General features: G+C 39.2%; 1 protein-coding gene and 1 non-coding gene across 6 annotated transcripts in view; both read left to right on the top strand.

Annotated features, from left to right (window-relative positions):
- Positions 1-24221, top strand: part of BAZ1A (bromodomain adjacent to zinc finger domain 1A) — a 119806-nt gene that overhangs the window by 17837 nt on the left and 77748 nt on the right. The window lies entirely within an intron of this gene.
- Positions 10545-10605, top strand: LOC129013371 (U7 small nuclear RNA). Its single transcript, XR_008493857.1, has one exon. It is a non-coding gene; the product is annotated as a U7 small nuclear RNA (small nuclear RNA).

Raw genomic sequence — 24221 nt, 5'->3', positions numbered from 1 at the left:
GGCTGGAGTGCAGTGGCGTGATCACAGCTCACTGTAGCCTTGACCTCCTGGGCTTGGGTGAGCCTCCCACCTTAGCCTCTTGAGTAGCTGGGACCACAGATGTATGCCACCATGCCCAGCTACCTTTTTATTTTTCTGTATTTTGTAGAGACAGGGTTTCGCCGTGTTGCCCAGGCTGGTCTCGAACTCCTGGGCTCAAGCAATCTGCTAGCCTTGGTTTTCCAAAATGCTGAGATTACAGATGTGAGCCACCATGCCTGGCCTAAGACATTTTAAATATATGTAACAAATAGTTAAGAAATAAAGAATAAAAATACAATAAACATCCATGCATTCTCCACTTGTGTTAAAAACTTAAGACAAATTAAATTTAACAGAGCTTAATTGACCAAAGAACAATTAGCAAATCAGGCAGCCCCCTGAACCAGAAATAGGTTCAGAGTGGCTCTGGTGCTGCTGTGTGGTTGAAGAGGATTTATGAACAGAAAAAGAAAAGAGACATACAGAAAATGGAAGTGAGGTACAGAAATAGCCAGATTGGTTGCAGCTTGCTGTTTGCCTTATTTGAACACGGTTTGAACAGTTTGCTGCCTGTGAGTGGTTGAAGTATGGCTGCTGTGATTGGCTGAGACTTAGCTACTTGTTACAAGAGTAGGTTATAGTCTGTTTATACACCCAGTTAGATTATAGTTAACCATGTACAGAGAAACCTTTAGGCTGAACTTAAAATATATAAGGAAGCAGCATTAGGCTAAACTTAACACTTGGTATTATTATATTATTATTATTATTATTTGAGACGTAGTTACACTCTGTTGCCCAGGCTGGAGTGCAGTGACGTGATCTCAGCTCACTGCAACCTCCGCCTACTAGGTTCGAGCGATACTTGTGCCCCAGCCTCCTGAGTAGCTGGGATTACAGGCCTGCAGCACCAAGCCCAGCTAATTTTGTATCATTAGTAGAGATGGGGTTTTGCCATCTTGGCAGGGCTAGTCTCGAACTCCTGACCTCAGGTGATCTGCCAACCTCAGCCTCCCAAAGTGCTGGGATTACAGGCATGAGCCACTGTGCCGAGCCAACACTTGGTTTTAATAGGATACCTTTATCTCTGCTTTTTGTTTATAGTTTGAGAAAAGTTTTATGGGAGGGAGGTAGTGATAGCGAAGGGCAGGGTTTGGAATTAGACTTTGTTGGACAAATGACATCCTTTTGGGTTATTGCGAGATTAAAATGAAAATGTATATATATGTATGTATGTGTGTATTGTACACATTTTGTATTGCTATAGAATATGGTAGCATTTTACTGGGGGAATAATACTGCTGTTGACTTGAGGCTTATATGGTAGTTAATTTTTTTTTCTATTGACTTTAATTTTCTATTGAAAATTAAATTTTATATTATGATTAAACTTCAAAGATGACTTGTAATTTTAACATTTTATTTTATTTTATTTTATTTTATTTCGAGATGGAGTCTCACTCTGTCGCCCAGGCTGGAGTGCAATAGTGTGACCTCGGCTGACTGCAAATTCTGCCTCCCAGGTTCAAGCGAATTTCATGCCTCAGCCTCCTGAGTAGCTGGGATTATAGGCGTCCACCACCATGACCAGCTAATTTTTGTATTTTTAGACAGGGATTTGCCATGTTGGCCAGGCTGGTCTCGAACTCCTGACCTCAAGTGATCCACCCGCCTTGGCCTCCCAAAATGCTGGAATTACAGATGTGAGCCAACACGCCCAGCCCACAATTTTAACTTTAGATCCTGAGTTCCGCATCATATATCCTTCTCTCTCTCTATCCCTTTCACTTACATTTCAGTTAAAATAACTTTAAGATAAAAACTTGCCTAAATTGACTAGATTTCCTTTGGTTTGAATTGTGCCTTCACCACATACTTACTAGCTGTGTAACTTTTTGGCAAGTTATTTAACATCACTTATCTCCTAGATTTCCAGTAAAGGGACTGCAGAATTACATAGAAATGAGATAGAGACCATTCTTATGTTGAATTAGTTGGTATAGGTACTCAGATCTGCTCGCTTCAATATTCTTTTCTTATTGTCTCATTTACTTTTAACCATCTCCCCTTGTCTTTTATCTTTGAGATGGGGTCTTGCTCTGTCGCCCTGGCTGGAGTGCAGTGGCACCATCTCAGCTAACTGCAACCTCTGTCTCCTGGATTCAAGCAATTCTCTGCCATAGCCTCCTGAGTAGCTGAGATTACAGGCGTGTGCCACCACGCCTGGCTAATTTTTTTTGTATTTTTAGTAAAGACAGAGTTTCACCACATTGGCCAGGTTGGTCTCAAACTCCTGACCTTAAATGATTCACCTGCCTCAGCCTCCCAATGTGCTGGGATTACAGGCGTGAGCCATTGCGCCTGACCTCCCCTTGTCTTTTTTGCATCTTTACAAGTACAGCTTAGGTGCTTCCTCCTCTCCACCAAGACTTTATGCTTTCAAAGAAGCAATCAGGTAACAGATTATTTTAAAAGATCCTTTGTTATTGTTGTGACAGAGTAGTAAAGAGAATAACTGACTACTTGGCGAAGATAGGGGAAAGAAAGCATGATTTAGTTATTATTTAGTTGTTCAATTCTCCTCCACACCCTGATTACCACCTAGCTTGCCTGCCAAATGCACTGACATTTGTTCTCTGCTACTTCCTTAGAGCCTACAGGAGAAGTCTTGTGACAGGAACACTAAATTGGAAGTTGAGTCTGTTCTTAAATACTTAGCAGATGTTTTATGTCTATATGATATCAGTAGACAGGCAAGAACTTAATATTTCCATTTACAGATGAGGAAACAGATCAAAAGAAGTGATTTTTTTTGTAATTGTTCAACATATATTTATTGATCATCTGTATGCTGGCACTGTTCTAGATGCTGGAAATAGAGCAGTGAACAAAAAACCAAGTCATGGAGCTTTCCTTCCAGTCTTAACACAGGTAGTAGACAGGATTTAGATTCAAGCAGGGCTGATTTACAAAATCATTTCTTTCACTGTGCTCTTGGTTTTGGGTTCTGCCATTTATGAGTAGCTGTATGGCTTTGAACAAGTAGTTTAAACTCTCTGAGCTTTAGTCTTTTTTCACGTGTTAAATGAACCCCTGCCTTATAGGGTTGCTTCTCAGGATGAAATGATGTAATAAATCTGATTTTTTAAAAAAAGCTATATTATAGAATGTTGCCATTCACATAGATGTCTTATTAATATTTCAGTGTCTTGATTGGGGAACATGCACTTTATTTTATTTTATTTTTTTTGAGACAGAGTCTCGGTCTGTCACCCAGGCTGGAGTGCAGTGGTGCAGTCTTGGCTCCCTGCGACTTCCGACTCCCAGGCTCAAGCCATTCTCATGCCCCAGCCACCCAGGTAGCTGGGAATACAGGCGTGCGTGCCACCATGCCCAGCTAATTTTTGTATTTTTAGTAGAGACAGTTTCATTATGTTGCCCAGGCTGGTCTCAAACTCCTGGCCCCATGTGATCTGTCCGCCTTAGCCTTCCAAAGTGCTGGAATTACAGGCATGAGCCATTGCGCCCCGCCGATTTTATTTCACTTTTTGAGACATACCAGTGGTGATGTAAGGGCTGCAATAGCTATCTTTGCCATTACAACTTGGAATCAAATTCCCCTATTGTAACTGGAAGGAAACTCCAAAAGTTAACAATTTGTATATATTGGACAGACATAGTTTTTTGTTTGTTTTTTAAGATGATCATCCCACATTTTTATGTGGTCTTTTTTTTTTTTTTTTCTTTGAGACGGAGTCTAGTTCTGTCGCCCAGGCTGGAGTGCAGTGGCGCGATCTCAGCTCACTGCATGCTCCACCTCCTGGGTTCACGCCATTCTCCTGCCCCAGCCTCCCGAGTAACTGGGACTACAGGCACCCGCCACCATGCCTGGCTATTTTTTTGTATTTTTAGTAGAGACGGGGTTTCACCGTGTTAACCAGGATGATCTCGATCTCCTGACCTCGTGATCCACCTGCCTCAGCCTTCCAAAGTGCTGAGATTACAGGCGTGAGCCACCGTGCCCGGCCTATGTGGTCTTCTAAGAATGCCATGCAAACAGATTTTAAGGCATCTAAGTATTATTTCCTTTTTTTTTTTTTTCTTCACTATGTTGCCCAGATGGCCTCTTGGGCTCAAGGGATCCTCCCTCCCACCTTAGCCTCCTGAGTAGCTTGGACTATAGGCATGGGCCACTGTGCTTTGTTCTCATTGTCTTTTTTTTTTTTTTTTGAGCAAACACGATCATTGTTTAATGAAACGTTGGAAGGATGGTGAACTGGAACTCAAATACGTGGGTGATTCACCCATCTTGTGTCCCCTCCCCTGGAACTGGAGAATTAAATCAGGAAAAAAGATGTGGAAATCTTACAACAAAGAAACATTATGGATTCATTGTGTAGTCATCATTCAGTCCAAAGATAGAATTTGAGAGAATCTGAAAAATTGAGTCAAAATATAATCATAAATTTGGTAATTTTTAAAATTAAAGTGGCTTTGGGCAACCCATTTTCTGACTTTTTTTTTTTTTTTTTTTTTTTGAGCTAGGGTCCCACTCTGTTGCCCAGGGTAGAGTGCAGTGGTGTAATCACAGCTCACCACAACCTCCATCTCCTGGGTTTAAGCAATTATTGTGCCTCAGCCTCCTGAGTAGCTGGGACTACAGACGCCTGCAACCATGCCTGGCTAATTTTTATATTTTTAGTAGAGATGGGGTTTCGCTACGTTGGCCGAGATGGTCTTGAACTCCTGGCCTCAAGTGATCTACCAGCCTCTGTCTCTCAGGGTGCTGGGATTTACAGGCATGAGCCCACTATACCTAGCCATTTTCAGACCTTTTTACAAGCATCTCTTTTTAAATAAGAATTGGCATGTTGATGTAGTCTTTGAAGTAGATACCCAAAATGGTTAATTTGTGGATAGGTAGCTGTTTTTCTACATAATTTCCATCTTTAACCTCTTCTACTTCACCAGTTCTACCTATCGTTCTTTGGGTCTGGAAGGAATCTACGTATCTGTCAAAACGTAGATATCTTCAGGGTCTGTGAAAGTCTACATTTTGCAACCACAGTAATGGCTGTGGAATACATACTAATTCCATTTGGGAGAAAGTTGAGTGTGTGCAAGAGAAAAGATACTTGCTACAGAGAAGTGGCAGAGATTCTAAAATTTTGACTACTTGGAGAGTCAGCACTACCATTAAGGAACCTCTGTAATACTGTAGTACATAATCTTATATTTAGCTAGCGTACAGACTACTTAATAGTTCAGATTCTTTGGAATACAACTTTAGACATAAAAGAAAGCTGAAAATCTAAAACTGGGTAGGAAAGTAACTGTCACTGGTGTTCATCCATGTGCTTTACCTCTGACTAGACTATAAAAACTATTCTAGAGCCTATTGACCTAAGTCCTATATTAAAATTAAAACATTAGTGTTAAACTGTCCCAAGTTATTTTGGGATCCTCTTTGAACTTTTTGTTTGTTCATTTGTTTTTCAGACAGGGTCTTGCCCTGTTGCCCAGGCTGGAGTGCAGTGGTGGGATCTCAGGTCACTGTAATTTCCATTTCCCGGGCTCAGGCAATTCTCCCACCTCAGCCTCCAAAGTAGCTGGGACTACAGGCCCATTCCACTACACCTGGATAATTTTTGTATCTTTTGTGGAGATGGGGTATCGCCATGTCACTCAGGCTGGTCTCAAACTCCTGGGCTCAAGCAGTCTGCCAGCCTCAGCCTCCCAAAGTGCTGGGATTACAGGCATGAGCCACTATGCCCGGCCTGACCTTTTTTTTTTAGTCACAGGGATAGCTTATATCTATTTGTGCATACAGATATTCGAGTGACTGCCACAGTAGGGCTCTGATGGGGGATACAAAAATGAATACAAGTCTTTTTCTTTGTAGACACTCAAAGTTTGAAGGAGCTAATAAAGGTTTATGAATAACTGAAAGAGAATAAGTTGCTATAAAAAAGGCACAGTTAAGATGTTCTGGGGGCTGAAAGAGTTTGTGGCAGATTTGAAGCAATATGTGGTAGAAGGTACTTCTAAAGGTGGGTATACTGACAGCAGCAAAAGTGGGACCTAATAGCAAAGGAGAAGCTAGAATAAGCAGCAGTCAAAAAACTATACTGGCGGGTCGGTATAAAACTTGGTTGCATTAGAAGACATTGCAGAACTGGAAGTACACTAACATTTATTGAGCTTTTCCTGTATGCTAGGCAGTGGGCTAGATGCTTTCATTTCAGTCCTCATAATAATGAGTGACCCAGAACTTTCAAATGTGATTTGCTCCACTTATCAGAAGTAAAGTTTATAAATTTTTAAAAATCTGTTTTTTTCTATTAAAGTAAAAGATTCATATATCAAAGAAAAATGCAAAAGATGAAAGCCTGGAGTTCGTTTTCCAAATACTCCACTGAGAGATAACCACTATCAGAAATTTAGTGCATATTTCTCGACCGTTTTTTCTGTACTATACTAACATAAAAAATTAGCAAACAGCTTTTTCACTTAGTAATGGTTTGGATGTCTTCTCGTATCAGAACACAGATGTGTGCCTTTTTCTTTTCTTTTTCCCCTCTTTTGCAAGACAGTCTCACTCTGTCGCCTAGTCTGGAATGCAGCGATCATAGCTCGCTGCAGCTTTGAACTTCTAGGCTCAAGCAATCCTTCTGCTTCAGCCTCCCGAGTAGATGGGACTATAGGCATGTGCCACCACACCTGGCTAATTTTAAAAATTGTTTATAGATAGTCTCCCTATGTTTCTCAGGCTAGTCTTCAACCAGCCTTGTGCGATCTGCCTCAGCTTCCTGAAGTGCTAGGATTATAAGTGTGAGCCACCACACCTAGCCACGTGTGCTGTTTCTGATTGGTTTTACATGAACTGGTTAAACTTTTCCGAAAAAGCTTACTTGTAATATTGCCTTTTTCTGAGGACGGATAAAGTTTCTTTTGCTAGCCTGGTGTGAGTTCTCTCTTTGAAGATAATAAGCTGCCTTTTCTTTCAGCTTTGACTAACAGACCTTTTCCCTGATATAGGTTAAATCAGTAAAATGGCTGAATTGGATTTGCATCAGAGTTTCATTTATAGCTAGGTTTCCCCAAATATTATCCCCGTAGTATTTGGATTTAAAATGTATAAAATGTTATCAAGTCAAGAAACATAAGAGATTATTTTTCAATATATGTGCTGCCGAAGTGAGCATGAGACTATGGTTCAGTATTGTTTTTAGAACTGCCTTGTAAAATGAAAATTATATAATTATTTTTTGAGACAGAGTCCCGCTCTGTCGCCCAGGCTGGAGTGGCACGATTTTGGCTCACTGCAACTCCGCCTCCTGGGTTCAAGTGATTCTCCTGCCTCAGCCTCCTGAGTAGCTGGGATTATAGGCGCCTGCCACCATGCCCGGCTAATTTTTGTATTAGTAGAGACGAGGTTTCACCATGTTGGTCAGGCTGGTCTCGAACTCCGGACCTCAGGTGGTCCTCCTGCCTTGGCCTCCCAAAGTGCTGGGATTACGGGCATGAGCCACCACACCTGGCCTTAGTTATTTTTAATATTATAAGCTGATATCAATTTAGGCATCAAGTGGTAATAAACCAATTAGAGCTGTTAACTATTCAGCCATTAAAGTATATTCCCTGTGGACTTTCTATGTTGCATTGGTAGAATGCTCTAAGCAATTTAGATGAAGTAAAAGAAAATAAGCTGGGTGCAGTGGCTCATGCCTGTAATCCTAGCACTTTGGGAGGTCAAGGTGGGTGGATATCTTGAGCTCAGGAGTTCAAGACCAGACTGAGCAACATGACAAAACCCCGCCTCTATAAAAACAATACAAAAATTACCTGGGCTTGGTAGTGCGTGCCTGTAGTGCCAGGTACTTGGGAGACTGAGGTGGGAAGATTGCTAGAGCCCAGGAAGCAGAGGTTGCAGTGAGCCAAGATTGTGCCACTCACTCCAGCCTGGGTGACAGAGCCAGACGCTATCTCAAAAAAGAGAGAGAAAATTTGCACAAAAACCTATGATACAGAGTGTTAAGTACTCAGGGTATATTAGAATTAAAAATGACTTTTTATCTTTGGGTTCTTTTATATTGCTAGCCTAAATGCTGTTAATGAATCATAAAATGCATTAATGTTCAGGACAAAAGAGAGCGGCTAAATATATTGATGCGGTAAGATGAACATAAAAGATTCAAGTGAGAAACAAATACAGTTATTTTGACTTAAATATGCGTGCTTGGATGCCAGTGATTGGGTACATGTGGGATTAATCAAGTAGAAGTTTTTGAGAAAGGGTTGAGTAGAAATATGAAGAAAAAAATATAGATTAGCAGAAAGGATTACAGGAGGGGGACTTCTTATTTCGGCTCAAAGATAGTATAGATTTTTTAGCAACACATTAAATTTATTGTAGTTCTTTTTCAGAAAGAAAGCTTTCATTTGGTCAGCTTACACTACCTTTTTTTTGCCCCCTCAATCCTGCTCCTTCTGTATATACTACTGAATTCGTAAGATCAGAATTGCCAGTTCCAGGACAAAAAAGTCCTAAGCAACATCTCAGCATTGTTTTCAGTAAACCCTGATGACCCTAATATGTTGATACAATTTTTTTTTTTTTTTTTTTTAAGACTAGTCTCGCTCTGTCACCCAGTCTGGATCTCGGCTCACTGCAAACCTCTGCCTCCTGGGTTCAAGCCATTCTCATGCCTCAGCCTCCCGAATAGCTGGGATTACAGGCATGCGCCACCGCGTCCAGCCAATTTTTGTATTTTTAGTAGAGATGGGGTTTCACCATGTTGGCCAGGCTGGTCTTGAACTCCTGACCTCAGGTGATACACCCACCTCAGCCTCCCAAAGTGCTGGGATTACAGGTGTGAGCCACCATGCCTGGCTGATGATACAATTTTTAATTTCTTAAAAAAGGGTTATTTGGGATAACTGTTCTTTTTTAAAAATTATTTTATTTTTAAATTTTTTAAGTTCCGAGGTACATGTGCAGGATGCGCAGGTTTGTTACACAGGTAGGGATAACTGTTCTTTCTCTGGAATCTAAGTTAGAGTAGAACTATCTTTTTTAGGTATATATCATTGGGTTTGCTGTATGTACCAGAGACCATCCAACCTAATTGGCTCCTGGATTGTCATTGCAAGTTGGGCAGTTAACATTTCGAACCCTTATGCGTAATAGTATAAATTGGGAAGTCATTTCTGGGAAACCCTTTTTTTATACGCTAAAAATTCATACATAGTCACAAAAACAAATGAAAATGGAAAATGAATCTGTTTCTAAACATTTAATTCAAATAGCATATAAAGCTATGCTATAAATGTTTCTGCATGGACTCAACTGCTTTATGCTTCACGAAATAGTTCAATGAAGTTTAGACTTACCATACAAATTTCTTCAGTGTTCTAAGGGCTTCCAAATTGTAGTGGCTATCAGGAGCATCTGTCTAATGCCTCATAAGAAAGTCTTTGGTAAATGCTGGGGGTGAGAGTGGTTAGTTTTTATGGCAGTTTCTTTATTCTTTACATTGATGCCACATGCAGTCAGCTGAGTCTCCACCAGGACTTACGGTCATTACTGTGGAGATCATATTTATGGTAAGAAAGATGATAAAAATGGGGAGTGGCAAGTAAATTGAGGTTCACCTCCTTTCTAATGTGAAAGGATATTCAGTGTTGGCTTTATTTTGTGTCTTTCTGAATTGATTAGCAGCAGGGTGGTGAAGTGTAATAGTAATGGTTCTGAAGTTCTTAGTTATCAGTGGCAGGCAAATATTATAATAGGGTCATCACACAAAAGAGGTGAGACTATATAGCTACTTCTGACCTTAAATCCCCATTGGGGATTTCATATCTACATGGTTATTACAGTTTCAGATCTGAGTAATTAGAGGCTCTTCTGGATAAAATAATCTCTCCTACATCTTTTTCTGCCTCCATCATAATCCATTCCTGTTGGGCCATATAAGATCACAGTTTTCTTTTCTTTTCTTTTTTTTTTTTTTTTTTTTTTTTTTTGAGACAGAGTCTTGCTCTGTCGCCAGGCTGGAGTGCAGCGGCACTATCTCGGCTCACTGCAACCCCCATCTCCTGGGTTCAAGTGATTCTCCTGCCTCAGCCTCCCAAGTAGCTGGGACTACAGGCACACGCCACCACGCCCAGCTAATTTTTGTATTTTTAGTAGAGACGGTGTTTCACCGTGTTAGCCAGGATGGTCTCGATCTGTTGACCTCGTGATCCGCTCACCTTGGCCTCCCAAAGTGTTGGGATTACAGGCGTGAGCCACTGCGCCCGGCCAAGATCACAGTTTTTAATGAAAAACTTTTCTCATAGATAAACTTGAAATAATTTTGAGGACAAGGTAAAACTGTCATTTGTTTTCCATGCTGCCTGGGAGGCTTGTAGTATTTATTGAATGCAAGTGGAATTCATTTGACGTATGCATCTGAATTAGTTTTAAAATTGGGGTTGTCTTTCTTAGACAAATTCAGAGGTCATCCAAAGATAAAGGAGAGAAGTGTTACAGCTCTTTTAGAATTGTCTAGCAGGCTTTCCAGTTTTTGCTGGAAAGCCCCTCTTCCCCTCCAAAAAAAAAAAAAAAAAAAAAAAGTTAAAGAAGAATTAAGAGAAATAACACGTGTAAAATAATTTTAAATAAAATGAAAAGAGTAGTAAAAGTATGAAAAAATACAAAACTACTCATCACTAAAGGCTGAGCAAAATCTTTTAAAATTAAAAACATATGCTGTAAATAATTCCGAGCAGGAGTTGGCACATTTTAAAAACACAAAGGTTCAAATAGTAAATATCATAGGCTTTGTGGTCCATATGGTCTTTGTCACAACTGTCCAACTCTGCTGTTATAATGCAAAAGTAGTCATATATAATAGATACATGAATGAATATGGCTGTATTCCAAAAATATTAAGGAACACTAAAATTTGTTGCATATTATTTTACATATCACAAAATAGTCTTCTGATTTTTATTTTGAACCATTTAAAATGTTTTAACCATATGAATTTTAGGATTATTTTTCTATTTTTATGAAAAATAATGTTGGATTTTGTGTGTGTGTGTGTGGAGACAGGGTCACACTCTTGCCCAGGCTAGAATGTAGTAGCTCTCTGTAACCTCGAATTTCTGGGCTCAGGTTGTCCTCCCGAGTGGCTGGGACTGTGGGCTTATGCCACCACACCTGGCTAATTTTTAATTTTTTTTTTTTGTAGAAACAGGGTCTCCCTATGTTGCCCAGGCTGGTCTCAAACTCCTGGGCTTACGTGATCCTCCTGTCTCAGCCTCCCAAAGTGCTGGGATTACAGGCTTGAGCCACTGCATCCAGCCAATGTTGGAATTTTGACAGGGATTGCATTGAGTCTGTAAGTTGTTTTGGGTAGGATGGACATTTTAACAATATTAAGTCTTCGAATTTATGAACACAGAATATGTTTCCATTTGTGTCTTCAATTTCTTTCATCAATGTTTTAATAGTTTTCAGTGTACAAGTCTTTCACCTCTTTGGTTAAATTTATTCCTAAGTATTTTATATTTTTATAGCTATTGTTCTCTTGGTTTCTTTTTCAGGTAATAAGTGTTTAAACCATTCTTAGCTTGCAAAGGTGATGAGTTGGATTTGGCCATGGACCATAGTATACTGTCTCCTGGTACAAAGGAAAGGGTTAAATAAGGGTTGTAGGATAAAACCACCAGAGCCTAAAACCTCTGTGTGGCATGCAAAGATGGCTTGATATAGTAGAAAGAGTCTTTGGGGCCAAACTGACTTGCTAGTTTTGGAATCTTCTTTCCTAATCTGTAAAACTGGAAAAAAAAAGCTAAATTTATATGGTGGTTGTAGTAGTTACCTTTGCTGTATAACAAACCACCCCTAAAAGTTAGTGGCCTAAATCAGTAAACATTACTCTTACAATTCTGTGGTTGGCTGGAATGTTCTTAGAGTCTGGGCTGACCTGGCTAGGACTAGATTGTCTAGGTCCTAGAATCTAGGATAGCCTTACATGTCTGGGGCCTCAGACTGAGGTAGCTAGAGTCCACTTCCATGTGACCTATTATTCTACAGGAGACTAGACCTAACTTGTTAACAAGATGGTAGAAAGATCCCAGCAGCAAGAGAGAGCAAGCCCCAAAGTGCAAGAAAGTACAAGCCTCAGAGTGCTGTATGTTTGTTAGTGTTACATTGGCCAAAGGAAGTCACATGAGTAAATCCAGAGTTAATGTGGGAAGGGATCAGAAAGGTGTGATTCAGTTCAGTAACTGCAACAGTCTGCCACAGTGCCTAGCACCTAAAGAACTCAGTAAATTTTAGATCCTCCTTATATTTGTCAGACAAGTGAAGAATCTGCCAGCTGTGATGACTCATCTTTTTTTTTTTTAGCCAGTCCCTAATTTTCTTACATTATAGTCACTGTTCTTGAAACTTGCTGTATGTCTTTTTAGGGAGATGAAGACAATACTAGTAAACTTTTGAGAGCTGACCATGTGCAGGAACTATTCTAGGTTTTTAACATAAACCTTTTTTTTTCCCCCGTAAATTCAATGAGTAGGCACCCCTCAAATGTGAATGGGCCCTAGTGCCTTGGGAGAGCATGCGTGTACCATTATTTAATTTCCAGGATAGCCATGTGATAGTTGCTTATTTGGTCATTTTACAGTTTGAAGAGCCCATACACAGAGGTTAATTAATTAAAATTTGCCCAAGGTCATGAGTGATGATGTTTTCAAGCACAGGCAGTATCAGAACCAGAACCCTGTTCTGTGCTTCTGTTTGGGAGGAATAAGTGTGTATGACAGCATACTATAGGATAGCAGTTAAGCAGGATTGAAAGATACTATAGTTAAATGCATTTATTGAACACCTACGATTTACTTTTCACTTGACTTTTATAATTTTTGTCAAAATGTGGTCAGATTAAGCTTTTGATCATTCGCTCTTAATGATTCAGGTTACATTGTTGAGGGTTTGAAAGTCAGCATCTTAATCTGATCATTGAAGCAAAGAGAAAAATGCTTCAATAAATGGGTTGCCATGCTGCTTAAATTCTTAACCATTGTACTAATCAAAGGGTATCTTCATTATTTTACTTGCGTACTCTGCAATTTTAAGCTTTTTTCTTTTCCAGTATTTTGCTAGCAGATGAAAGAATGCTATCTAGTGGCAACAAAAGGTGACAGCAAGCATGGGGGAAACAAATATTTCATTTATTTGTTGTCCTTCTGTCTTTTGAATTTCCAGGGATGAAAAATGCAATTGTTTGTGCCTTTTTTTTTCTTTGAAGGTAGTAGGCAGTATTCTGGGTTAGTACTTTAAAGTACACACAGGCAAATTTTATATAATCCATACAGTAAGTATTGTGTGCTGGCTGCTGTTGTAGGCATTGGGAAAAGGGTTATGAATAAGACAAGGACTTGTGACTTAGAGTCTAGTGCAAGGGAGATAAACACAGAAGGATAATTTTAGATATTTATTGGTGCTATAAACAAAACTTTGCATGCCAAATAATTAAAAAGTTAAAAAATATTTAAAAATTTTTAAAATAAAACTTGATAGGATGGAGTCTTGAATCATATATTTTTTATTTCAGCCTCTTAAGTATCTTCTCTGAAAACCATGGTGCTAGATGCAACAGGATAATTAAATATGAGTAAATGATTAGTACTTAATTGTTCTCAGACATTATATTGGTGTTTATATTTGTAGTAGGGATAGAGTTTGCAAGGCAAGGATAAGTGAAATACATATGAATAACTGATATAGGACTGAATAAGGTAAATGCATTAAGGAAATATAAATAAGGCTGGGCACGGTGGCTCACCACCTGTAATCCCAGCACTTTGCAAGGCCGAGGCAGGTGTGTTGAGGTTAGGAGTTTGAGACCAGCCTGGCCAACGTGGTGAAACCCTGTCTCTACTAAAAATACAAAAATTAGCTGGGCATGTTGGCACATGCCTGTAATCCCAGCTACTTGAGAGGCTGAGGTGGGAATCGCTTGAACCCAGGAGGCGGAGGTTGCAAGTGAGCCAAGATTGTGCCATTGCACTCCAGCCTGGGTGACAAAGCGAGACTCTTTCTCCAAAAAAAAGAAAACATAGGTAAGTCTTATTTGGCTAGTGATTATGTTACTAATATTCAAATAGAATGAATAAAGGGCATTGTAGTACCAAATAATTTAGCCCTGCATTAATAATTTGCTATGATTGGCAATCAGAATGGGCTGATATTTACATTTTAGTTTTCTCTCCAAAGATATGCTTGCGATTTCCTTCATCTCCTTCCAGTTAGTGAGTCAGTTAACAATACTGATTTTGAGGAGTTTGAGACCATTCTGACCATCATGGTGAAACCCCATCTCTACTAAAAACACAAAATTAGTAGGGCATGATGGTGGGTGCCTATAATCCCACCTACTTGGGAGGCTGAGGCAGAAGAATTGCTTGAACTCAGGAGGCGGAGGTTGCAGTGAGCCAAGATTGCGCCATTGCACTCTGTCCTGGGCAACAAGAGCGAAACTCCATCTCAAAAAAATATATATTGATTTTGTTGTTATAAATGTACCCTAAAGATGGTTAAACAAACAAACAAAAAAGGTTATGTTTGAGCTCCCCAAAAGGGGTCTACAAGTAGGTGGTATAGCTAGAAAATACCAGCTAGAAGAATTTGAGAAGGGAGTAATAAGTCTAAGTTGTGTGGTTTTTTTTTGTTTTTTTTTTTTTTTTGGGAGACAGAGTCTCACTCTGTCGCCCAGGCTGGAGTGCAGTGGTGCAATCTTGGCTCACCACAACCTCCGCCTCCTGGGTTCAAGCGATTCTCCACCTTAGTGTCCCGAGTAGCTGGGATTACAGGGGCCCACCACCATGCCAGGCTAATTTTTGTATTTTTAGTAGAAACGAGATTTCACCACGTTGGTCAGTCTAGTCTCGAATTTCTGACCTCAGGTGACCCACCCGCCTCGGCCTCCCAAAGTGCTGGGATAGCAGGTGTGAGCCACCTTGCCCAACCTAATTTTATCATCTTGGGTAGTTGTGCATATAATAATTTCATTGTAAATTCTTTCAGTTGTTTTTATGTACTTTATTTTGATGTACATAAATCACCTGACTTTGATTTGACTGACTCAGGTTATAAGAGAGAAAACACCAGTGTAATGCTTCTTTCTGAAAAAACAGGGATTTTTAAGATTGATTTTTATATGCTTATGGTTGAGATGGAGACAAATTTTAGGACTCCCTTTACATATTTTTTGCATTACACAAAACTCTGTGGCTTTTCTTCTAATAAGTATAGGCAGGACCAATCTATACTTCAATGAGATCTAACAAGTAGACCTACCTCAGTTAGCCAGGTTTTTAGAAAAGCAGTAATTATTTTTCTTTTAAGTTAAAGAATAATTTAAATCAAATAAAAACTTGTATTCAGATAAGCTTTTATTCTAAGTAGTTTAAACTAATAAAACTTTGCTAAATGTGTTACTTTCACTCTTATTTTAAAAATCAGTTTTATAGAATTTGCCTAAGCTAAAATTCACCCTTTTTGGTAGAGTTCTAACTTAAAAAAAATTTTTTTAATTGTTCTTTTCTTTTTTAAAAAATTAATTTTAAAACTAGCAAATGCTCATTTTTCATTTTTTTTTTTTTTTTTTTGAAACAGAGGCTCGCTTTGTTGCCCAGGCTGGAGTGCAGTGGCGTGATCTGGGCTCACTGCAAGCTCCGCTTCCCAGGTTCATGCCATTCTGCCTCAGCCTCCCAAGTAGCTGGGACTACAGGCACCCGCCACCACGCCCAGCTAATTTTTTGTATTTTTAGTAGAGACGGGGTTTCACTGTGTTAGCCAGGATGGTCTAGTTCTCCTGACCTCATAATCCGCCCACCTCGGCCTCCCAAAGTGCTGGGCTTTCAGGTGTGAGCCACCACACCTGACCTACATTTTTTTTTTTTTTTTTTTTTTTTTGAAAGATAGGTTCTGGCTTAGTCGCCCAGGCTGGAGTTTAGTGATGTGATCTCAGCTCACTTCAACCTCTGCCTTCTGGGCTAAAGCCATCCTCTCGCCTCAGCCTCCTAAGTAACTGGGACTACAGGTGCACACTACCACACCTGCTAAATTCTGTATTTTTTGTAGACATAGAGTTTCACCATGTTGCTGGTCTTGAACTCCTGAGCTCAAGCAATCCACCTGCCTCAGCCTCCCAAAGTGCTGGGATTACAGGCGTGCACCACTGCGCCCGGCCAAGTTCTGAAATTTGACATGGTCATGTGACTCACCACAATCAGGACATACAGCATTTCTATGAACCTCCACAAAATTTATTTCTGCCCCTTTGTAGTTAACCCTTGCTTCACCTTCTAGCCTTTGACAAACCACTGATCTGTTTTCTGTCCTCAAAAGTTTGCCTTTTCCAGAATAAAATATAAATTGAATTATAGCCTATTTCTGGACTTTATTCTCTTCCATTGATCTGTTTGGCAATCCTTTCACCAGCACTACAGTGTCATCATTACTGTAGCTTTTTGTAGTATTTATTACTTTCATTGTGTATTTATTTATTTCTCTCATGGAATGAATACTTCTAATTGGAGTTAATATTTTGTTAATGTTTATCATTAGTATTTTAAAATTAAACCTTTTTTGCGACTACTGTAGGTTCACGTGTAGTTGTAAAATAATTGTTTCCTGGCCAGAAGTGGTGGCTCATGCCTGTAATCCCAGCACTTTGGGAGGCCAAGGTGGGTGGATCACCTGAGGTCAGGAGTTCAAGACCAGCCTGGTCAACATGGTGAAACCCCGCCTCTACTAAAAATACAAAAAGTAGCCAGGCATGGAGGTGGGCGCCTGTAATTCCAGCAACTTGGGAGGCTGAGGCAGGAGAATCGCTTAAACCTGGGAGGCGGAGGAGATTGCAGTGAGCCGAGATTGCGCCACTGAACTCCAGCCTGGGTAACAGAGGGAGACTCTGTCTCAAAAAAAAAAGAAAAAAATAGTTTCCCCCATGATGTTATCTTGCAAAATTATAGTACAGTATCACAACCAGAATATTGACATTGATATAGTTATAGTACAGAACATTTCTGTCACTACTGGGCTCCCTCATATTGCTGTTTCTCTTCAGATTTTCAATTTTCTGAAACAAATATGACTTGAAATCTATATTGCCAGTAACTTTCAAATTTAAAAACCTTATTCAGGTTCTGTGATTCATGAAGTGAGTTTAACATACACAAATGTTTATAAAGTGATCAGTGTTTAATAAATATCTAGCACACCTAATAGATTGCCTTTCCTTGACAGCAGGATTTGCCTTGGATGCATATAATGGAAAAGTGTTTAATGGCATAAACAAAATGGAAGTTTTTGTCTTGTGTAAAATGAGTCCAGAAGTGTGTAGTGTAGGGCTGGTGTGATAGGTCCACAAAGTTGTCAGGAACTCAGGCTTTTATTTGTTTTCTGCTTCATCATCCTGTTATAACAATCGTTTTCATTGTTCAGGGTGGCTCAAAATAGAGGAAAGACAAGAAGCCTTTTCCTATGCATTTTTCACATTGAGGCCAGTTAGTTTGAAAATACTGTTACTATGTTGAAACAGAAGATCACTTGTCAAATCTGTGGTGGCTTTTCATATTTAATGTGTTGTCTCTGATCTTAAAATGTTAACCTTGCTGCAAGGAGGCAAGAGTATCTTACATGTTTGTGCCAATATGCTGGCCGGCATAAAGCTGAGCCCACAAACAATTGAATACCTATTTATTTGAATATACTACTTAGAATTTTAAAGTTTTTGGTAGTTTTAATTAATTTGGTTGATTCTGCAGCCACACTAATTAATAAGGCTTTAATAAGATACTTTTGAATACTAAAGAGGTTAAGCAGCATATTAATAATATCCAGATATTTGGAAACTAATTAGAAATATGTAGAGTTTAATCCATGGATTTTGTGTCTAGGATTTTCTTTCTAAAGATTTTTGTGGCTGGACCCAGTGGCTCATGCCTGTAATCCCAGCACTTGGAAAGACTGAGGCAGGAGGATTATTTGAGGCCAGGAGTTCAAAACAAGCCCGAGCAACATGGCAAAAACCCATCTCTACAAAAAAAAAAAAATTAGCTGGGGTGGTGGTATTCGCATGTAGTCCCAGCTACTTAGGAGGCTGAGGTTAGAGGATTGCTTGAGACTGGGAGGCGGAAATGGCAGTGAACTAAGATCACACCACTGCACTCCAGCCTGGGCAACAGAGACCCTGTATCAAAAAAGAAAAAAAGAGACTTATTAGTATTATATATATCTTTTAATAATGGATTTAGTCTTCAGTAAGAATCTAGTGATTATTATCTTGTGATATTTAGACTTATAATAGGTCAAATGTCAGTTGGAGAAATAATAAGGTCTGGTTCTGTAGTCCATAAAGGGTCTCAGAACAGCTAAAAATGAAACATTCTTTTAGGCCAGGCATGGTTACTCATGCCTGTAATCCCAGCACTTTGGGAGGCCGAGGTGGAGGGATTGCTTGAACCCAGGAGTTTGAGGCCAGCCTGGGCAGTATAGCAAGACCATGTGTCTACTAAAAATAATACATTTTTTAAAAGGAAACATTCTTTGAGCTACATTGACATATTTCTCTAAAAAAGGAATTATAAACAAAGCAATCTTTTCCTTTTTTCTCATTGACAAGTAATCAACGTAATTCAGTCTTTTTGTGTGAATAGCTGACTTGCTCAAATGCTCTGGTTTCTTCCACTTAAAATGAGATATCACATAACCTTAATTTAAGGTTTTTGTTTTTTAACTCTAAACTTCAAATTAATCACTGTTGGAAAATATTGACTTAATTGTCCAAGCATAGTGTTTTTTATAAATATTCTTGCACCTGTATTACTAGAAAATAAAGGTTAATGAGGCAGAATGGGGAGCAGTTGTGAAGTATGCTATAGATTCAGCATATTCAATTTTTAGAGACCCAAACAGAGGGTCGGTCTCTTATTTCAAGTAGGTCTTCCCAGGCTTCTAGATCTTCTTTCCCTTTGCTGTTAACTATTTACCTTCTACCCCAAATACCCTGTAGAAATTCTGCATATGTCTCAGTTATAGAAAGTTTTATAATTTGCTTTTTTTCCATTGAATTTTTGAGATATAAATTTAAATGGCTACTAAAAATAGCTTTTTAGGGGAAGGTATATACATTCCAGACTGTCCTCATAAAAAGCTATTTCCAGCTGGGCGCAGTGGCTCACGCCTGTAATCCAACACTTTGGGAGGCTGAGGCGGGCAGATCACCCGAGGTCAGAAGTACGAGACCAGCCTGACCAACATGGAGAAACCCCGTCTCTACTAAAAATATGAAATTAGCTGGGCGTGGTGGCGCATGCCTGTAATCCCAGCTACTCGGGAGGCTGAGGCAGGAGAATTGCTTGAACCCAGGAGGCAGAGGTTGCAGTGAGCCAAGATCGCGCCATTGCACTCCAGCCTGGCAACAAGAGTGAAACTGTCTCAGGGAAAAAAAAAAAAAAAAAAAGCTATTTCCATGTTCAGCTTATTACAGATTTATGACTAATTAATGTTGTGCCCTTATACTGTACTTGCTCCTGTTCCATAGTCTTGCTTTCACTCTGAAATATGTTTAAGTTGTTAGCACTTTAAGGAGCCTCACATTGCCTGGGCTTAAAGTTGTGAAATGCCCTTGGGTCAATATAATGCTTCCATTCCCTTCAACTCTAGTAATAGAATGGAAAATTAGAAAGTATATGGGCTTAAGAGTCACACAGTTAAAGTTTTGGCTGTACCATTACTGGTTGTGTGACTGAAAGCAAATTACTTAAATCCCTGGGCAGGGTGCAGTGGCTCATGTCTGTAATCCTAGCACTTTGAGAAGCCAAGGCGAGCGGATCACTTGAGGTCAGGAGTTTGAGGTCAGCCTGGCCAACATAGTGAAACCCTGTCTCCACTAAAAGTACAAAAATTAGTTGGGCATGGTGGCACGTGCTTGTAATCCCAGCTACTGGGGAGGCTGAGGCAGGATAATTGCTTGAACCCGGGAGGCGGAGGTTGCAGTGAGCTGAGATCGTACCACTGCATTTCAGCCTGGGCAAAGAGCGAGACTCCATCTCAGAAAAAAAAAAAAAAAAAAAGGAAAAAAAAAATCTGAGCCGGAATTTCATCTTCCAGAAAATGTATAACTTATGGAGTTGATTGATATATGAGGAGAGACATATATGTAAATTACATATTTAATCTGGCACACATGAATGCTAATGATAAGGACTCTTAATCATTAACTTCCACTGTATTCTCAAATAATGGAGCATAACTTTAATTCAAATAGTTTCTATGCTCTTGAAGATCCTCTAGCTGGGTCTTAATTCATGATTCTCTGTTTTTTACATACACCCCTGTAAACTTCTTTGAACTCCCTAGAATCAAGAAATGGTAGCAAGTAGCTGTGAAAGACATAGACTAAGTCTCTAGAAATCTATTAGAAGGTGTTGACTTGGTATCTCGAGTAACATAAGTTTAGCTAAGTACCTATGGGAAGGGCTAGCCTTGATTAGATTGGCAAGGAATGCTACGGGTGGTTTGGGTGTGCTACAAAGTCAATAGTAGCATTGACAATAATTACTACAATTTATATAATTTACTTCTGGGCAATGTCCCTGTGTTGCACTGGTTTCCTTCTCCCTAATTCCTCTGTCAGGGAATTGTATTTCTTTCTGTTGGTTTTAAATATATTAGTCCTCAAATTATTGTAGCCCTGTGGGACCTGCTGTGGTCAGTTGTTCCCACTGATGACTGTCAGACCACTTTAGGCCTCACATCAACTGTACTTGGGTTCAGAGTAGACTCATTTACCCTGTATTTGCCTCATGACCACCACCGCTGTTACCACTTAAGGGGCATTCACCTGGGCTCTGCCAGCAAAGATCATCTGTGTTTCTAACTTGGGAAACCTTGTCACAGGGTCCCTGAAAAGCTTCCTTCATTACTTCCCAGAAGCCTTAGTAATATTATGAGCCCTGATAGATCTGATATCTAAGCCCTTCAAAGGCAGATCCATTTGATTTCTTTCATATTTTTTATAGCTCAAGTTACTAAAGTACAGATCCTTTTTATCAATAGGCTACATAATTACCTAATAGGTTTTGATATGATTTCCTGTGGTTGTTCCTCTTGAGAAACACTGGTTTATTTCTACCAGTCAGTGGTGAAAGTCATCCTGCAGTTCTTTAGACATCATTTCCGTTTGCTACCAATATAGGATTGGTAATTGAGCCTCTTCTCAAGCTTTTCTCTTAGAATAAAAAAAGTTGTTTTTTTTTTTCATTTTAGTAAAATAAACAAAATTTTTACTATTTTTATCATTTTAAGTGTGCAGTTCAGTGGCATTAAGTACATTCACAGTGTACTTAATGTTGTACACAGTATTGTGTAAATATCACCACTATTTCCAGAACTTTTTCATCATCCCAAACAGAAACTCTGTACCTATTAAGCAATAACTCCCCATTCTATTCTTCCCCCAGCTTCTGGTAACCTTTATTCTATGTTCTTTCTCTATGAATTTGCCTATTCTGGATACTTCATGTAAGTGGAATCATATATTTGTCCTTTTGTGGCTCATTTCACTGAATATAATGTTTTCTTTTTTGTTTGCTTAGGGTTTTTGTTTTGTTTTGTGAGATGGAGTCTCGCTCTGTCACCCAAGCTGGAGTGCAGTGGTGCGATCTCTGCTCACTGCAACCTCCGCCTCTTGGGTTCAAATGATTCTCCTGTCTCAGCCTCCCTAGTAGCTGGGATTATAGGCGCGCACCACCACGCCCGGCTAATTTTTGTATCTTTAGTAGAGACGGGACTTCACCATGTTTGGTCAGGCTGGTCTCAAACTCCTGACCTCGTGATCCACCCGCCTCGGTCTCCCAAAGTGCTGGGGTTACAGGCGTGAGCCACCACGCCCAGCCAAGCTTGGGGGTTTTTTTGTTTGTTTTTCTTTGAGACAATGTCTTACACTGTCGCCCAGGCTGAAGTGTAGTGGTGCACTGCAGGCTCAACTTCCCAGGCTCAAGCAATCTTCCCACCACAGCCTCCCTGGCAGCTGGGACTACTGATGTGCACCACCACACCTGGCTAATTTTTAATTTTTTTTTTTTTTTTGTAGAATTGGGGGTCTCACTCTGTTGCCCAGCCTATGAACATGTTTTCAAGGTTCATCCACATTGTAGCATGTATCAGAATTTTATTCCTTTTTATGGTGGAATGTTCCATTATATGTATATACTACATTTTGCTTATCCATCCATCTGTTGATGGACACTTGGGTTGATTCCACCTTTTAGCTATTGTGAATAATACTGCTATGAGCATTGGTGTATGAGTATCTTGAGTTCTTGTTTTCAGTTCTTTTGGGTATATACCTGGAAGTGGAATTGCTGGGCTTTATGATGATTGTATGTTTAATTTTTTGAGGAGTTGCCAAACTGTTCTCTATAGCAGTTGTACCATTTTACATTCCTACCAGCAATGCACTAGCGTTCCAGTTTCTCTACATTCTCATTAACACTTGTGAATTTCTGTGTTTAAAAAAAAAGAAAAAATATATAACCATCTTAGTGAGTGTGAAGTGGTATCTCATTGTAGTTTTGATTTTGTATTTTCCTTATGACAAATGATGCTGAGCATCTTCCACGTGTTTATTGCTGTTTGTATCTTCTTGGAGAAATGTCTATTCAAGTCTTTTGCCCATCTTTGAATTGAGTGGTTTGGGTTTTTTTGTTGTTGTTGTGAGAGTTCTTCATATATTCTGCCATCTCTTTGTCACCTAGGTATCAGGGTAATGCTGGCCTTACAGAATGAATTAGGAAGCATTCCCTCTTCTTTAGTTTTTTGGAAGATTTTGAGATAATGTATGTTAATGCTTCTTAAGGGTTGAATAGAATTCCCCAGTGAAGCCATCTGTTCTTGGGCTTTTCTTTGTTAGGAAATATACATATATACATATATATACGTATATACATATATACTATATATATACATATATACATATATACACATATACACATATATATACACATATATACATATATAACATATACACATATGTATATATCACATATACACATATGTATATATCACATATACACATATGTATATATCACATATATGTATACGTATATATCACATATATACGTATACGTGTATATCACATATATACGTATACGTGTATATCACATATATACGTATACGTGTATATACACATATATACGTATACGTGTATATACACATATATACGTATACGTGTATATACACATATATACGTATACGTGTATATACACATATATACGTATACGTGTATACACATATATACATATACATACATACATACATTTTCTGAGACAGCTTCTGCCTCCTGGACTCAATGATTCTCCAACCTCAGCCTCCCGAGTAGCTGGGACTGCAACTGCACACCACTATCCCTGGCTAATTTTTGTATTTTTGTAGAGGCAGGGTTTCTTCATGTTGCCCAAGCTGGTCTTGAACTCCTGGGCTCAAGCCGTCTCCCTTCCTCAGCCTGCCAAAGTGCTGGGATTAGGTGTGAGCTATCGCACCCAGCCAGTATTCTCTTATAACCTTTTTTATTTCTGTAAAATCAGCAATAATATTCTCACTTTCACTTCTGATTTTAGTAGTTTGAGTCTTTTTTTTTTTCTTCAATTTTTTAAAAAGAGCAGCTTGAAAAGGACCAAGACTAGGATGTTTAAATTTAATTGAACTTATGTAAATCTCCAAGAGGGGAAATGAGTAGAAGGTAGAAGATAAGATGCTTTGAGGACTTTGGGTTGACCCATATAGTACACATTTTGTTGATTCTTAAGCCTTAGGGTGCTTTGGAACCAGTTATGTTTTCTTTTGTTTGGGTGTAGAATTATTTGTTTGTTAAATGGAAGGAAAGATTAAACAGCTAAGCCTGGAATGGGCAAGGTGCAGCTAAATCTGAGGAAGAACAGGAATAAAAGAACTAATTGCCTCTAGTATCCTTGCCATCTCTTCTGTCTTACAGATTTTACCACCTTTCACTGCACACTGTCTCCTCCATGTAGCAGGATATATGGCTGCCGACAGCACCAGAATTTTATCTTACAGATTTCATGGTGGGAGACAAGGACTGATTTTTACCTTCTAGATTCCAAGTTTAAAAATCTTA

This window comes from Pongo pygmaeus, chromosome 15, assembly GCF_028885625.2.
Source record: "Pongo pygmaeus isolate AG05252 chromosome 15, NHGRI_mPonPyg2-v2.0_pri, whole genome shotgun sequence".
Taxonomy (NCBI): Eukaryota; Metazoa; Chordata; class Mammalia; order Primates; family Hominidae; genus Pongo; species Pongo pygmaeus.
Note: the sequence above shows the minus strand (reverse complement) of the source record. Positions and strands in the feature narration are given on the sequence as shown.